Raw genomic sequence first — 17,712 nt, 5'->3', positions numbered from 1 at the left:
CAATACCAGCAACTCATTTCTTAGTATTGCAACGGAAAGTGAAACGACACAAAAATCCATACGAAGAAGGAGATTATCGCTGAAAAATAGCTGGAAAGCGATGACCACAAATGCTCGCAGTCTAAGCAACAAAGTTCATGATCTGCAAGCCCTGATATTAGAGGCAGATCTAGATATTGTTGCTATCACAGAGACATGGTTCAGTGAATCACATGGATGGGATGCAAACATACCGGGATATAATCTTTTTAGGAAGGACAGAGATGGTCATAAAGGTGGAGGAGTAGCTCTCTATGTAAAGATCAATATCCAAGCGACCGAAATGCAAGGGACCTGGGGAGAGGAAGAAGCGATATGGATTGCTCTGAAAAGAGAAGATGGAACTTCTATCTACGTGGGTGTAGTCTACAGACCTCCGACTCAATCGCAGCAAATTGATAAGGATCTGATTGTGGATATCCAAAAGTTTGGAAGGAAAGAGGAGGTTCTGCTGTTGGGAGATTTCAACCTGCCGGATGCGGACTGGAATGTTCCGTCTGCGGAATCGGAAAGAAGTAGAGAGATTGTGGATGCCTTTCAAGAGGCTCTGCTCAGACAAATGGTGACGGAACCCACAAGGGAAAAAGCGATATTGGATCTGGTCCTCACAAATGGAGAGAGTATCTCTAATGTTCGAGTGGGTGCTCACCTGGGTAGTAGCGATCATCAAACGGTTTGGTTTGATATAACGGCTAAAGTGGAGAGCGGCCGCACGATACTTAAAGTCCTAGATTTCAAACGTACGGACTTTAATGCAATGGGAAAGTACCTGAAGAAAGAGCTGTTAGGATGGGAGGACATAAGAGAAGTGGAAAGACAGTGGTCTAAGCTGAAAGGAGCGATAAAAATGGCTACGGACCTTTATGTGAAGAAAATCAATAAAAACAAAAGAAAAAGGAAGCCGATATGGTTCTCCAACCTAGTGGCTGAGAAAATAAAGGCGAAAGAGTTGGCGTTCATGAAATATAAAAAAACCCAAGAAGAGGAGAGCAGAAAGGACTACAGGGTGAAACTGAAAGAAGCCAAGAGAGAGATACGTTTGGCGAAGGCACAGGCGGAAGAACAAATGGCTAAAAATGTAAAAAAGGGAGATAAAAATTTTTTCAGATATATTAGTGAAAGGAGGAAATTAAAAAATGGAATTGCTAGGCTAAAAGATGCTGGGAACAAATATGTGGAGAGTGATGAGGAGAAAGCAAATGTGCTAAACAAATACTTCTGTTCTGTGTTCACAGAAGAAAATCCTGGAGAAGGACCGAGATTGTCCGGCAAAGTTACACGAGAAAATGGAGTAGATTCTGCGCCGTTCACGGAGGAGGGTGTTTATGAGCAACTTGAAAAACTGAAGGTGGACAAAGCGATGGGACCAGACGGGATCCATCCCAGGATACTAAGGGAACTCAGAGAGGTTCTGGCGAGTCCTATTAAAGACTTGTTCAACAAATCTCTGGAGACGGGAGTGATTCCTGGGGATTGGAGGAGAGCGGATGTGGTCCCTATTCATAAAAGTGGTCACAGGGATGAAGCAGGAAACTACAGGCCGGTGAGCCTCACTTCAGTTGTTGGAAAAATAATGGAAGTGTTGCTGAAAGAAAGGATAGTGTATTTCCTTGAATCTAATGGGTTACAGGATCCGAGGCAACATGGCTTTACAAAAGGTAAATCGTGCCAAACGAACCTGATTGAATTTTTTGATTGGGTGACCAGAGAGCTGGATCGAGGACATATGCTAGATGTAATTTATTTGGATTTCAGCAAAGCCTTTGATACAGTTCCTCATAGGAGGCTGTTGAACAAACTTGAAGGGCTAAAGTTAGGACCCAAAGTGGTGAACTGGGTCAGAAACTGGCTGTCGGACAGACGCCAGAGGGTGGTGGTTAATGGAAGTCGCTCGAAGGAAGGAAAGGTGACTAGTGGAGTCCCTCAGGGTTCGGTGCTGGGGCCAATCCTGTTCAATATGTATGTAAGTGACATTGCTGAAGGGTTAGAAGGAAAAGTGTGCCTTTTTGCAGATGATACCAAGATTTGTAACAGAGTAGACACCGAAGAGGGAGTGGAAAATATGAAAAAGGATCTGCAAAAGTTAGAGGAATGGTCTAATGCCTGGCAACTAAAATTCAATGCAAAGAAATGCAGAGTAATGCATTTGGGGATTAATAATAGGAAGGAACCGTATATGCTGGGAGGAGAGAAGCTGATATGCACGGACGGGGAGAGGGACCTCGGGGTGATAGTGTCCGAAGATCTAAAGGCGAAAAAACAGTGTGACAAGGCAGTGGCTGCTGCCAGAAGGATTCTGGGCTGTATAAAGAGAGGCGTAGTCAGTAGAAGAAAGAAGGTGTTGATGCCCCTGTACAGGTCATTGGTGAGGCCCCACTTGGAGTATTGTGTTCAGTTTTGGAGACCGTATCTGGCGAAAGACGTAAGAAGACTTGAGGCGGTCCAGAGGAGGGCGACGAAAATGATAGGAGGCTTGCACCAGAAGACATATGAGGAGAGACTGGAAGCCCTGAATATGTATACCCTAGAGGAAAGGAGAGACAGGGGAGATATGATTCAGACGTTCAAATACTTAAAGGGTATTAACGTAGAACAAAATCTTTTCCAGAGAAAGGAAAATGGTAAAACCAGAGGACATAATTTGAGGTTGAGGGGTGGTAGATTCAGGGGCAATGTTAGGAAATTCTACTTTACGGAGAGGGTGGTGGATGCCTGGAATGCGCTCCCGGGAGAGGTGGTGGAGAGTAAAACTGTGACTGAGTTCAAAGAAGCGTGGGATGAACACAGAAGATTTAGAATCAGAAAATAATATTAAAGATTGAACTAGGCCAGTTACTGGGCAGACTTGTACGGTCTGTGTCTGTGTATGGCCGTTTGGAGGAGGATGGGCAGGGGAGGGCTTCAATGGCTGGGAGGGTGTAGATGGGCTGGAGTAAGTCTTAACAGAGATTTCGGCAGTTGGAACCCAAGCACAGTACCGGGTAAAGCTTTGGATTCTCGCCCAGAAATAGCTAAGAAGAAAAAAAAAAAAAAAAAATTTTAAATTGAATCAGGTTGGGCAGACTGGATGGACCATTCGGGTCTTTATCTGCCGTCATCTACTATGTTACTATGTAGGTGTTCCACCAAACATTCGAGTTCAGTGAAAAAGAGTCTTTCCAATTAGACAAAACGGATTTAAGCACCAATTGCAATAGGCAGGATAATAATCGAGATTGATGTGTATCTAAATCTTCAGATAAACTGAGGATCCAAAGATTTCTACTGAAAAGGAAAGTGGAGACGTTATAGGCAGAATATCACAAATAATAGACCACACCTGTGACCAATACAGTGTAATGTTAGGGCAATGATAAAGCATATGGCCAAAGGTGCCTATATCAATGGCACAAGATCAATATTTATTGGAGTTCTTTATATCAATTTTCGATAGTTTATAAGGTGTCCAATATGCCCTGTGCAGTACAAAGAACATCATTTGGGCCATAGATGAGAATTTAAGAGATTTCCTTGCAGACAACCATATTTGTTTCCAGGTGGTAGGTGTAAATTCAAGGTTGACATCGTGCTGTTAGACAGCATATAGTGCTAAACAGGAGGTAAATTTATACTATTTCTTATTATTCGATACCATGCAGATGCTTCTCTGTGATTCCCGCTATATTCATGACACCACAAGCTTAACGAAGGAGGTGTTGAGGACAGATCGGCAACAGGTATACATGTAGAGATGCAGTGATGTAGCTGCAGCCAGCGAAAAAATTGATGAGCAGGTAGCTGGTATCAAGAGGCTAGAGTCGAAAAAGGTAGTAATTTAGAATTTTACATCAGCTGCCCCCCTTAATCCATGACTTCTACTCAATGTATTGTCCTTGAATCTTGATAATAGGATTGTTCCAAATAGAAGAATTAAGTGTTGCATTCCACTTAGTCTGCACATATTCATCAATCGTTTATATTGCTGTTTGGTGGAGGAAAGAATGGTATTATACACGGTGGTAGTGGGATATGCTGTAAAGGGCAAAAATTTCAAACAAATTTTTGTAAGCAGCTCATATTCAAGGGTAAGCCATGAAGGAGTTTGTTCGGGTAGACATTCAAGCAGCCATTTCGACCCTTGTCTAGAAAGAAAGGCCAGGTGATAGTTGTAGTAACTAGGAAAATTCACACCCCCATCTTCTTTGGTTGCTTTCAGTTTTTTCAATGCGATTCTGGGTGTTTTCTGATTCCAGAAGAATTTAACCAGGATTGATTCTAACTTAGAATACATCTATGGTGGAAGAAGAAAGGGAATCATTGAGAGAACGTAGTTAATCTTTGGTGTTAGCATCATCTTAATAGTATCCAATCATCCCCACCATGACAGTTTCAATGGTGACCAGCGTCCTGTCAGTGTGATAACAAGGGTGAATAAAAGATCTGAATTGTAACTGCAGGTTTCATCCAGAATGGGGCCAACTGGGGCCAGCACTCAGGCTTGCAGCAGGAGGTTGGGAGGGCTGAGCCGAGCACGTGGCAGCGGAGGAGTAATGTGAGAGCAGATCGGAGGTGGAAGCAGAGAGGAGGAAGCAATAAGAACAAAGTGGGGTGCAGAGAGAGATCGCGGAGAGGAGAGGAGCAGAGGCAGAACGGGCAGAACAGAGTCGGGGAAGAGGCGAGAGATAGCTCTGCCTACCCCTGACATCACCAGCCGATCTCTCCCATAAAAGGGGAGGAGCCAACAGCAGGAGATCTCACTGGGGCCAGCACTCGGGCTTGCAGCAAGAGGTTGGGAGGGCTGAGCTGAGCACGTGGCAGCGGAGGAGCAGTGTGAGAGCAGATTGGAGGTGGAAGCAGAGAGGAGGAAGCAGTAATAGAGCGGGGTGCAGAGAGAGATTACGGAGAGGAGAGGAGCAGAGGCGGAATGGGCAGAACAGAGTCGGGGAAGAGGCGAGAGATAGCTCCGCCTATCCCCGACATCACCAGCCGATCTCTCCAATAAAAGGGGAGGAGCCACAGGGAGGAATAAGACCAACATTCACGCTTAACTAACTAATTAATTCTCAAACTATATCCTAAACTTTCCATCTATCTTATCATTCTCCTAACAGGCAGACCCTTCTAGCTCACTAACAAACGGGCTATCCTCTCTAATTTTATATTTCTAATTTTATATCCTCTCTAATTATATAGCAGGCAGACCTTCTCAGACACCCTAACCTTTCTAACTCTCAAACAAGCAGACTTTTCTTTCAAGCTCTCAAACAGGCAGACTTTTCTTTCCAACTCTCAAACTAACAAATAGGCAGACTCTTCCAAACTAACTAACAAACAGGCATACATAAATAACAACTTGAAAATGACAGGCAGAACAAGCAGCACCAGGACTACAATCAAGACCAGCATTCCAGTCACTGAGGGGATCCAGGGGATGGCCACGGCCTACGTACAGATGGAGGATGACCCTGGACGGTGGACAGAGGCCTCTGTACAGACCAAGGCTATCCCCCAGCAGTACACTACAGTCTCTACGTAGACAGAGGAGGAGGGCCAGCTGGGCGGAGACATCCTACAGGAACTGATGAGCCTCAGGGAGGAGGTGAAGCAATTGAGAAGCATCAGAGAGGATGAGGCCTTCATCGACGGAGTCTTCCAGGAGCTGTCCCAAATCACTGAGCAGGCGCATGACAAGTCCATCCTCGTGATGCCCAAACCTTCAGCTTTGAAACCAACGATTGGGGTACAGGAAATGGCTGGAGATGCCAACTCCTGGCAGCTGGTAACCTCCTCCACAGGCAAGCACAGAAGACCCCCTTTCTCAGTTTCTTCTTCTTCTTCTTCTTTTTCTCTCAAGCAAGGCAGCTTTACATCGACCCCACAACTCACCCTGAGGAACAGATTCCAGATCTTACAGGAAGGGACTGCAGATGAGGTACAGGAAGATGTCCTACATATTGCTCCTGTTTCAGGGACAACCGATCGGCTCCCCCCGAAGCAACGCAGAGTGGTAGTCATTGTGGACGCCATGCTGAGGGGCAACGAGGGACCAATCTGCAGACCGGATATGCAATCAAGAGAGGTTTGCTGTCTGCCTGGAGCCAGAATCCGAGATGTCACCACCTGTCTAGATAGACTTCTCAAGCCCCAGGACCACTTCCCCATGCTTCTCATCCACGTCGGAACGAACGACACTGCCAGGAACACCCTGGAGAGCATACCCAAAGACTTTGGAGCCCTGGGTGAGAAGCTGAGGTGGACAGGAGTGCAGGTGGTCTTCTCCTCGATCCTCCCAGTAAGAGGCAAGGGTAGAGCCAGGGAGGAGCGTATCCAGAGGACCAACAAGTGGCTGCACGGATGGTGCAAGGAGATGAACTTTGGATTCTTAAACCATGGAGAGGCACTGCAAGGACTTCAGGGACCAGACGGACTCCACCTGACCAGAAGAGGTAAGAATGTCTTCGTACATCGACTAGCCCGCTTACTTCAAAGGGCTTTAAACTAGGTAAGTTGGGGGAGGGTACCCACTCACATTCCAGAGCAGTAAGTAACTATCCTGAGGGGGTGAGTCGCAACTCTGAATCTGAGGTAAGTACACTCACTGAAAACAATACTTTAGGAGTCACACTGACTCAGGCGGGAGACTCTACGCAGGGACTTAGCAAACAAAAGGTATGGAGGGCTATGTATGTTAATGCACACAGTTTGGGCAATAAAATTCTGGATTTAGAGATAGAAATAATGAACGCCAATCTAGACGTTATTATTATCATATTGTAATTTTTCGCTGCATTTTTTGTAATAGGTGACCTTTTCCTAACAGGTCCTCTCAGAAATTTCTTAGCAAACTGTATAACCTATATTTGCGCTCAGCAAACTGTATATTTACATTTTCGCTTTCTTAAAATCTCTGCACTCTGTATTTCCTCTGATCATCCGCATATTGTAACTCGCTGAATGTTCAGCTACCTTGGTTGTAAACCGCCTAGAAGTCGCAAGATTGTGGCGGTATAGAAGAATAAAGTTATTATTATTATTATTAGACGTAGTGGCGATATCCGAGACTTGGTTCACGACTCACATGGGTGGGATATGGTTATCCCGGGTTACAACCTACTTCATCGAGACAGGGAAGGTAAGCTAGGAGGGGTAGCACTATACACTAAAGAAGACATCAAAACTACCAAAATCACAGATGTCAAGTACATCGGGGAATCCCTATGGGTGAACCTGGCAAGAGGAAACAAAAAATGCCTGTATCTTGGTGTGTTATACAGACCTCCAAAACAACAGGAAGACAAGGATATGGAATTAATCGAAGACATAGAGAACATCACTTTGCGTGGGGACACAGTACTGTTAGGGGACTTCAATATGCCCGATGCAGATTGGAACGCACTTTCCGCAACAACCAGCGGCAGCAGAAGGTTATTAACCTCCATAAAGGGGGCACGACTCAAACAATTGGTATTGGAGCCCACTAGGGACCAGGCAATACTGGACCTGGTACTAACCAATGGAGAAAGCGTATCGGAAGTTTCGGTACGTGATACGCTGCGACCACAACATGGTATGGTTCAACCTCAGGAAAGGTATTACTAGAGCAAACACGACAACAAAGGTCCTCAACTTTCGGGGCACTGACTTCAAACGCATGGGAGAGTTCGTCCGTCGGGCGCTGCACGACCAAGCTGAAACCGATAATGTAGAGGCTATATGGTCAACCCTGAAATCTACCCTACACGAAGCAACAAAATGCTATATAAAAACAGTAAGCAAATGACGGAGAAATAATAGACCCCAGTGGTTCACTACAGAAATCTCGGACCTCATTAAAAAGAAGAAAAAAGCATTTATTTCCTACAAGCAGTCAGGAAAAGGAGAAGCAAAAGAAGACTATCTGGCCAGGTCTAAAGATGTCAAAACGGCAGTCAGAGAGGCCAAGCTTCGTATAGAAGAGAATCTAGCAAAGGACATTAAGAAGGGGGATAAATCCTTCTTTAGGTACATCAGTGATAGAAAAAGAAACACAGATGGGATAGTACACCTCAGGAAAGCAGACGGAAATTATGCAGAATCAGATTCCAATAAAGCCGAACTACTAAATGAATACTTCTGCTCAGTCTTTACCTGCGAGGCACTGGGGTCCGGTCCACAGTTGCAAGCAAGGCAAAGCTCGGAAGACCCGTTTTGGAATTTTGAGTTTACACCCAGCATCGTCTACTCCGAACTATCAAGACTCAAAGTGAACAAAGCCATGGGGCCAGACAATATACACCCCAGGGTGCTTAGAGAGTTGCGTGATGTCCTGGCAGAGCCGTTATCTGTGCTCTTCAATCTTTCCTTGAGTACAGGAAGAGTCCCCTTGGACTGGAAAACAGCTAATGTCATCCCACTCCACAAAAAGGGCTGCAGGACAGAGGCTGCGATTTACAGACTGGTGAGTCTCACCTCCATAGTGAGTAAACTCATGGAAACACTAATTAAGCATAAATTAGATATGATCCTGGATGAGGAGACTCTACGGGATCCCCGCCAACATGGATTTACCAAGGGAAGGTCCTGCCAATCCAATCTAATTAGCTTCTTTGACTGGGTAACAAAGAAGCTGGATGTAGGGGAGTCCCTCAACGTCGTGTACTTAGACTTCAGTAAAGCTTTTGATAGCGTCCCACACCGCAGGTTATTGAGCAAGATGAAATCTATGGGTCTGGGAGAAACTGACTGCATGGGTCAATGACTGGCTAAGTGATAGACTTCAGATGTGGTGGTAAATGGTACCCCTTCCAAAACGTCGGAGGTGACCAGTGGAGTGCCACAGGGTTCAGTCTTAGGCCCGATTCTTTTCAACATATTCGTAGGGGATCTGACTCAGGGGCTTCAAGGTAAAATCACATTATTCGCCGATGACGCCAAACTATGCAACATAGTAAGTAAGAGCACTTTGCCCGACAGTATGACGCAGGACCTACTTCTATTGGAACAGTGGTCCTCGACTTGGCAGCTAAGCTTCAATGCTAAAAAATGTAAAGTCATGTACTTTGGCACCAGAAATCCGTGCAGAACTTACACACTAAATGGTGAGACCTTGGCTAGGACTAAGGCAGAACGTGATTTGGGGTGATCATTAGCGAAGACATGAAAACTGCCAATCAAGTGGAGAAGGCTTCATTGAAGGCAAGACAAATGATGGGTTGTATCCATAGAAGTTTTGTTAACCGGAAGCCCGAAGTCATAATGCCATGTACAGATCCATGGTGAGCCTCATCTGGAATATTGTGTACAATTCTGGAGACCACATTACCAAAAAGATGTGCTGAGAGTTGAGTCGGTACAACGAATGGCCACCAGGATGGTCTCAGGACTCAAAGATCTCCCGTATGAGGAAAGGCTGAATAAATTATAGCTATACTCGCTCGAGGAACGTAGAGAGACATGATAGAGATGTTTAAATAAATCATAAGAACATAAGAAACGCTTTCACCAGATCAGACCCTAGGTCCATCTAGTCTGGCGACTCGCACACACGGAGGCCAAGCTAGGTGCTCCCTGATGGAAACTTTGATTACCCGTATCCCTCAATGTGATTTGCAAGAAGGTGTGAATCCAACTTGGCTTGAATCCTAGAATGATAGTCTCCGTCACAACCTCCTCTGGGAGAGCATTCCAAGCGTCCACCACTCGCTGTGCGAAGCAGAACTTCCTGACATTTGTTCTGAGCCTGCTGCCCCTCAGTTTCAGTCCATGACCTCTTGTCCGTGTCACATTTGAGAAAGTGAATAATGATGTTTCTTGGTCTATTTTGTCGAATCCTTTTAATATTTTAAGTCTCTATCATATCCCCTCGTAGCCTCCTCTTTTCGAGGGTGAACAGTCCCAGTTTTCCTAGGCGTTCCTTGTGGCTCAAATTTTCCATACCTTTTACTAGTTTCGTGGCTCGCCTCTGCATCCTCTCCAGCAGGGTTATATCTTTCTTTACGTATGGAGACCAGTGTTGGACACAGTATTCCAAGTGTGGTCTGACCTTGCTCTGTAAAGCGGCATTATAACGTCCGCTGATCTACTCGTGATCCCCTTCTTTATCATGCCCAGCATCCTGTTTGCTTTCTTTGCAGCCGCCGCACATTGAGCCGACAGCTTCAGGTTCCTGTCTATCCAAGTCCCTTTCTTATTCGCTTTTGCCTAATGTTACGCCTAACATTTTATATTCATGTTCCTTGTTTCTCCTGCCAAGGTGCATCACTTTGCACTTTTCTATGTTAAACTTCATCTGCTATTTGTCCGCCCATTTCTCCAGCTGGTTCAGATCCTTCTGAAGATCCTCGCAGTCCTTTAGTGAGCCAACTGCCCGACATAGTTTTGTGTCATCTGCAAACTTGATTATATTACTTGTTGTTTCCTCTTCCAGGTCATTTATAAAGATATTGAACAAGATGGGCCCAAGAACCGAGCCCTGGGGCATGCCACTAGTCACTATCTCCCAGTCCGAGAATTTCCCATTTATGCTTAACCTCTGCATTCTGTTTGCAAGCCATTTGCCAATCCATCTGAGTATGTCTCCATCAATTCCATGACTTAGTAGTTTCTTCATGAGCCTTGCGTGCGGAACCTTGTCGAACGCTTTCTGGAAGTCCAAGTAAATTATATCTACCGGGTCTCCGCTATCGATTTGTTTGTTCACTATCTCAAAAAATTGAAGTAAATTCGTCAAACATGACTTCCCCTTCCTGAAGCCGTGTTGACTAATTCTCATTAGGTCATGCTTGTCCAGGTGTTGCACTATGCTATCCTTAATTAGTGCTTCAACCATCTTCCCAGGAACCGACGTAAGGCTCACAGGTCTATAGTTGCCCTGTTCTCCTCTCCTCTCCTTCCCTTTTTTGAATATTGGGATGACATTCGCTATCTTCCAGTCGTCTGGTATTTGCCCGGTTCTAATTGACATGTTAGCTAGGATTTGTAATAGTTCCCCAATTTCAACCTTAAGCTCCTTCAATACTCTCGGGTGAATTCCATCCGGTCCAGGGGATTTGTCACTTTTTAGTTTGTCAATCTGATAGTATATCTTGTCCAAATCCACATTCACTGTGGTGAGGCTTTCCTCTATGACTCTATTGAATACCCTCCCTGTTTCTGGCATTGTTGTAGTGTCCTCATTGGTGAAGACAGAGGCAAAGAATGAATTTAGCCTATCTGCAATCTGTTTGTCTTCTTTAATGCACCCTTTTCTCCCTAGGTCGTCGAGAGGGCCTACTGCCTCTCTTGCTGGTTTCTTTCCTTTGATATATCTAAAAAAGGGCTTGAAGTTTTTGGCTTCTTGCACTATCTTCTCCTCATAGACCTTTTCGGCGTCTCTTACCGCTTTATGACACTTTTTATGGTCTATCTTGTGACAGTTCCAGGCCTCCGAGGTGGAAGATGATATCTTCTTTCTTAAAGGGCCCTCAGCCACAAGAGGGCATCCGCTGAAAATCAGGGGGGGGGGGGAAATTTCATGGCGACACCAGGAAGTATTTCTTCACCGAAAGGGTGGTTGATCATTGGAATGAACTTCCGCTTCAGGTGATTGAGGCCAGCAGCGTGCCAGATTTTAAAAGGAAATGGGATACACACGTGGTTTCTCTAGGGAGTTAAAATCAAGGGGGGTAGGTCATTAGAGTGGGCAGACTTGTTGGGCTATAGCCCTTTTCTGCCATCATCTTTTATGTTTCTAAATACTTCAGTTTCCTAGGAGTCAATTTTAGGTCAAATTGTTTTAGGGAGTCACAGCATACCAAACTATTAAGTGGCATAATCCCAGGTTTGGAAATGTTGAGTTTGTAGCCGGAAACCGTGGAATAATCTGCAATGGTGAGAAAAATATTGTGAAGGGAGTCAGGAGTAGTGTATAGGAGTACGTCGTCCGCATATGTGGAGAGTTTTGCTTGAAATGCCCCTAGTTGGAATCACTTAATGTTCGTGTTCGACCTGATAGCAATCAGTAGTGGTTCCAGAGCTATGTTAAATAGTAAGGGGGAAAGGTGGCACCCCTGTCTGGTTCCTCGATTTGGTCGAAATGGTTCTGACATAGAGTCATTGATATGCAGGTTGGTTGTAAGGCACACGTAAAGAATTCTGATCATACTAATGAAGGCTTCACTAAATCCAAACCATTTCATCACATAAAATATGAATGACCATTCAGCACAGTCAAAGGCTTTCTCAGCATCCAATGCTACCGCTACCAAAGGCGTGGAGGAGAGCTGTGCTTGATGAATTATATGGAAGAAAAGCCTGGTGTTGTCAGAGGATAAGCGACCGTACATGAAGCCATTCTGATCCTTATGAATTATTGTAGGAAGCACCGATTGAAGGCGGATGGCTAAAATTTTTGCAGAAATCTTTGCGTCAGTGTTAATTAGTGCTAAAGGTCTATACTTCCAGACATCTAAAGATTCTTTGTCAGGTTTCAATAGTACTATAATTGTTGCCTCAGTAAACGTTCCTCTAACTTCTCCAGTAGTGACAGAGATAGGTGTAAAACTGTGATAATATAGGAATGAGTAAGTCCTGGAACGCCAGGTAAAATTCAACGGTGAGTCTGTCGGGTCTGGGTGTCTTTTTCTTAGCCATTGAGAATAAAGCCTCTGAGATGTGTGTCCCATCTATAGGTGTTAGTAATATATCATTTTCCGATTGCGTGATGATATTATGAGGCAAAGCATTCAGAAATGGATCAAACAAGATGTTTGGTATACCAGATGTGTATAAAGCAGTATAAAATTGTCTCAATCTTGAACAGATGTCGGCACTATTCATATAAAAAAGTGCCCATATCATCTTGGATAGCCAGGATCACAGTCCGTTCAGTTCAAATTTTAACATATTCCGCTAGATGGTGACCGCATTTGTTAACATTGGCATAGTAATGTGCAGATTTCATGAAGACTTCTTTAGCTGCAGAGGAGCTAAGAAATAGGTTGTATTCAAACCGTATTTTCCATAAATAGTTTAATGAGGTTGCATCTGTTAAATTTAGTTTATGATGATCCTCTGCTGTCTTCAATTTCTTCTGTAACTATCTCTTGTTCAGCAAGTTTCTTCTTACGACATGCAGTGCAGGATATTATCAAACCCCTAATGTAAACCTTGAAACAGTCCCAAGTATTAGTCCAAGATGTATCTTCCGGTTTATTGATCTCGAAGAATTCCACTATGTGATTCCATATTTCAGTCATGAATTGGTTGTCAGATAGCACGCTAGAATTAAATCTCCACATTCCTTTATTAAGAATGATGCCAAGATTATGAAAGGTTAGCAAGATTGGGGCATAGTCCGATACTACTATTTCTTCAATTGTCACTGTGTCAACTTTTGACATAATAGTAGATGACAGCAGATAAAGATCCGAATGGTCCATCCAGTCTGCCCAACCTGATTCAATTTAAATTTGTTAATTTTTTTTTCTTAGCTATTTCTGGGCAAGAATCCAAAGGTCTACCCAGTACTGTGCTTGGGTTCCAACTGCCGAAATCTCCGTTAAAACCTACTCCAGCCCATTCACCAACTCTGTCTCAGAAGTCACCCCCAAAGCAACAGAAGTTTTAAATCGGATGGAGCGATGGATGACCGAATTCAGACTAAAACTAAACTCAGAAAACAAAATTTTTCATAGCAGCGCCATACCCGCTCGAAACTAAAGCACCAATGTGCATCAACAACCTTAATTATCCAATTCAACCCACTATGAAGATATTGGGTGTAACACTGGACCAAAACCTGACCATGAAAGACCAAGTAGACTCCTTGATCAGAAAAATCCTTCACACTCTCTGGAAACTTCGGTCCATCAGAGCTTACTTCGATGCCTCATCATTTCAAATTCTTGTACAATCTCTTATTCTGAGTCAACTCGATTATTGTAACATCGCCTACTTGGCACTCCCTCAGAAGTACATGCAGCGATTGCAACTAGTTCAAAATACAGCGGTTAGACTACTTTGTGGACTGAAGAAGTTTAATCATGTGACACCTTCCTATCGACATTTACACTGGCTACCGATGGAGGCACGTGTGAAATTCAAGTTTGGTTGTTTTTGCTTCAAGGTACTCTATGGCTTAGCCCCTAAATATATAGAAGACCTTTTCTCTTTCTCAACCAACAGACACAAGCGTAGCTCACACCTGAACTTCGTTTCTCCACTGGTTAAAGGTTGTAAATTTAAAAGACATCATCAACATCTTCTCACACATCAAGTAGAATTATGGGGTAAAGACCTTGAACAATTGCTTGTGCCTACTACCTATGGAGAATTCAGGAAACGCCTGAAAACACATCTATTCCTGAAATACTTAGGAAACCAACCTATTCAATCTTAGTCCTTAACAACCGAGCGCAAGAACCACCTGTCGCTAAATCTGTACTTTGTTTATTCATTCAATCTGTAACTTTGCTTATTCACTCAACCTGTAACATTTCAAATCATTGTAAACCGCATAGAACTTCACGGTCCTGCGGTATATAAACTGTTATTATTATTATTATATACACCTTCCCAGCCATTGAAGCTCTCCCTAGCCCATCCTCCACTAAACGGCCATATACAGACACAAACCGTGCAAGTCTGCCCAGTACTGGCCTTAGTTCAATATTTAATATTTTCTGATTCTAGATCCTCTGTATTCATCCCACGTTTCTTTGAACTCAGTCACCGTTTTCCTCTCCACTATCTCTCTCAGGAGTGCATTCCAGGCATCCACCACCCTCTCCATAAAGTAGAACTTCCTAACATTGCCTTTAAATTTACCACCCCTCAACCTCAAATTATGTCCTCTGGTTTTACCATTTTCCTTTCTCTGGAAAAGATTTTGTTCTACGTTAATACCCTTCAAGTATTTGAACGTCTGAATCATATCTCCCCTGTCCCTCCTTTCCTCTAGGGTATATATATTCAGAGCTTCCAGTCTCTCCTCATACATCTTCTGGCGCAAGTCTCTTATCATTTTCGTCGCCCTCCTCTGGACCACCTCAAGTCTTATGTCCTTCGCCAGATACGGTCTCCAAAACTGAACACAGTACTCCAAGTGGGGCCTCACCAATGACTTGTACAGGGGCATCAACACCTTCTTCCTTCTACTGGCTACGCCTCTCTTTATACAGCCCAGCATCCTTCTGGCAGCACCCACTGCCTTGTCACACTGTTTTTTCACCTTTAGATCTTCGGACACTATAACCCCAAGGTCCCTCTCCCCGTTCGTTTATATCAGCTTCTCTCCTCCCAGCATATACGGTTCCTTCCTATTATTAATCCCCAAATGCATTACTCTGCATTTCTTTGCATTGAATTTTAGTTGCCAGGCATTAGATCATTCCTCTAACTTTTGCAGATCCTTTTTCATATTTTCCACTCCTTCTTCAGTGTCTACTCTGTTACAAATCTTGGTATCATCTGCAAAAAGGCACACTTTTCCTTCTAACCCTTCAGCAATGTCACTCACAAACATATTGAACAGGATCGGCCCCAGCACCGAACCCTGAGGGACTCCACTACTCACCTTTCCTTCCTCCGAGCGACTTCCATTAACCACCACCCTCTGGCATCTATCCAACAGCCAGTTTTTAACCCAGTTCACCACTTTGGGTCCTAACTTCAGCCCTTCAAGTTTGTTCAACAATCTCCTATGAGGAACTATATCAAAGGCTTTGCTGAAATCCAAATAAATTACATTTAGCATATGTCCTTGATCCAGCTCTCTGGCCACCCAATCAAAAAATTAAATCAGGTTCATTTGGCACGATTTACCTTTTGTAAAGCCATGTTGCCTCGGATCCTGTAACCCATTAGATTCAAGGAAGTACACTATCCTTTCTTTCAGCAACACTTCCATTATTTTTCCAACAACTGAAGTGAGGATACTGGCCTGTAGTTTCCTGCTTCATCCCTGTGACCACTTTTGTGAATAGGGACATCCGCTCTCCTCCAATCCCCAGGAACCACTCCCATCTCCAGAGATTTGTTGAACAAGTCTTTAATAGGACTTGCCAGAACCTCTCTGAGCTCCCATAGTATCCTGGGATGGATCCCATCTAGTCCCATTGCTTTGTCCACCTTCAGTTTTTCAAATTGCTCATAAACACTCTCCTCCATTTACAGCGCAGAATCCACTCCATTTTCTCGTGTAACTTTGCCAGACAATCTCGGTCCTTCTCCAGGATTTTCTTCTGTGAACACAGAACATAAGTATTTGTTTAGCACATTTGCTTTTTCCTCATCACTCTCCACATATCGGTTCCCAGCATCTTTTAGTTTAGCAATTCCATTTTTCATCTTCCTCCTTTCACTAATATATCAGAAAAAAATTTTGTCTCCCTTTTTTACATTTTTAGCCATTTGCTCTTCCACCTGTGCTTTTGCCAGACGTATCTCTCTCTTGGCTTCTTTCAGTTTCACCCTGTAGTCCTTTTTGCACTCCTTTTCTTGGTTTTTTTAAATATTTCACGAACGCCAACTCTTTCGCCTTTATTTTCTCCGCCACTAGTTTGGAGAACCATATCGGCTTCCTTTTTCTCTTGTTTTTATTGATTTTCTTCACATAAAGGTCCGTAGCCATTTTTATCGTTCCTTTCAGCTTAGACCACTGTTTTTCCACTTCTTTTATGTCCTCCCATCCTAACAGCTTACTAGAAGGAAGTCTATTCTTGAACATGAGTGCGGAGAAGAAATTATATTCAGTCTTCTCTTGATGTAATGTTCTCCAGGGGGGTGCTAGCACGGATGGCATCCTAGAAGACAAGCTCTGGGGAAGATTTTCTTAAAGCATCGAAAATCATCATTTAATCTGTTTATTTTTTTCATTATTATTCCATATAACTTCATCTAAATATGGCAGCTTCGAAGCCAGGCAAACGCAAAATCGTGGAGCCTGTCTCTCCTCACAAAATTAGCTCTGGCAAATCTGAGGACGAGAGCTCTGCCATCTTGGAAGAACTCCGCAGCATCAAAGAACTGCTTACCGAAACCAACCACGATATAACTGAAATGAAAGCTGACCTAGCCAATTTAAAGGGCGAATTCTCCAAAGCTCTTAGCCGTATAGAAGTTTTGGAAACAAAGGCTGCTGCAACAGATGAATCTCTTAAGCTCTTGCGTCGACAGGCCTCGCGTACGTCGACAGGCCTCGCGTACGGCGCAGTTGGAGTGTGCACTGGAGGACGCCAACAACAGGGCACGACGCAATGGATTCCGCATCCTCGGCCTAACAGAAGGTAGAGAAGCCTGTGACCTCGTGGAATTTCTGGGAGCTTTGTTGCCTCAAATCCTTAAGTTGTATGATACGCAGAAATTGGATTTTGACGGTGCATTTTGCATGCCGCACCAATGGCAACAATCAACGTGCTACCCGTGCCCGGTCATGGTGAATATGCTGCGCCACAGCCAGACCATGTTGATTATGCAGCATGCGAAGCTGCATAATCCGATCATCTTTGAAGGGAATAAGCTTCTCTTTGTGCCGGATCTATCAAAGGAAACAGCGAAAAGGAGAAAGCAGTTTTTAGCTTACCGTCCAGCATTAAAAGATATGGGCACAAAGTATGGTATCCTTTTCCCAGCCCGAATGAGGGTTACTTTCAAGAACAAAACCACCGACTTCTCAACCCCCGCAGAATTGGCAGAATTTATAGAATCTGTACAACCTTCTACAAGTAATAAGACTTG

At 43.9% G+C, this 17,712-nt stretch overlaps 1 protein-coding gene across 4 annotated transcripts in view; it reads right to left on the bottom strand.

Annotated features, from left to right (window-relative positions):
• Nucleotides 1-17,712, bottom strand: part of RYK (receptor like tyrosine kinase) — a 1,376,634-nt gene that overhangs the window by 113,987 nt on the left and 1,244,935 nt on the right. The gene's annotated exons all lie outside the window — the stretch shown is intronic.

The sequence above is a fragment of the Geotrypetes seraphini genome, chromosome 9 (assembly GCF_902459505.1).
Source record: "Geotrypetes seraphini chromosome 9, aGeoSer1.1, whole genome shotgun sequence".
NCBI classification, from domain to species: Eukaryota; Metazoa; Chordata; class Amphibia; order Gymnophiona; family Dermophiidae; genus Geotrypetes; species Geotrypetes seraphini.
The sequence above is the reverse complement of the archived record's forward strand: the minus strand, read 5'-3'. Positions and strand labels throughout refer to the sequence as shown.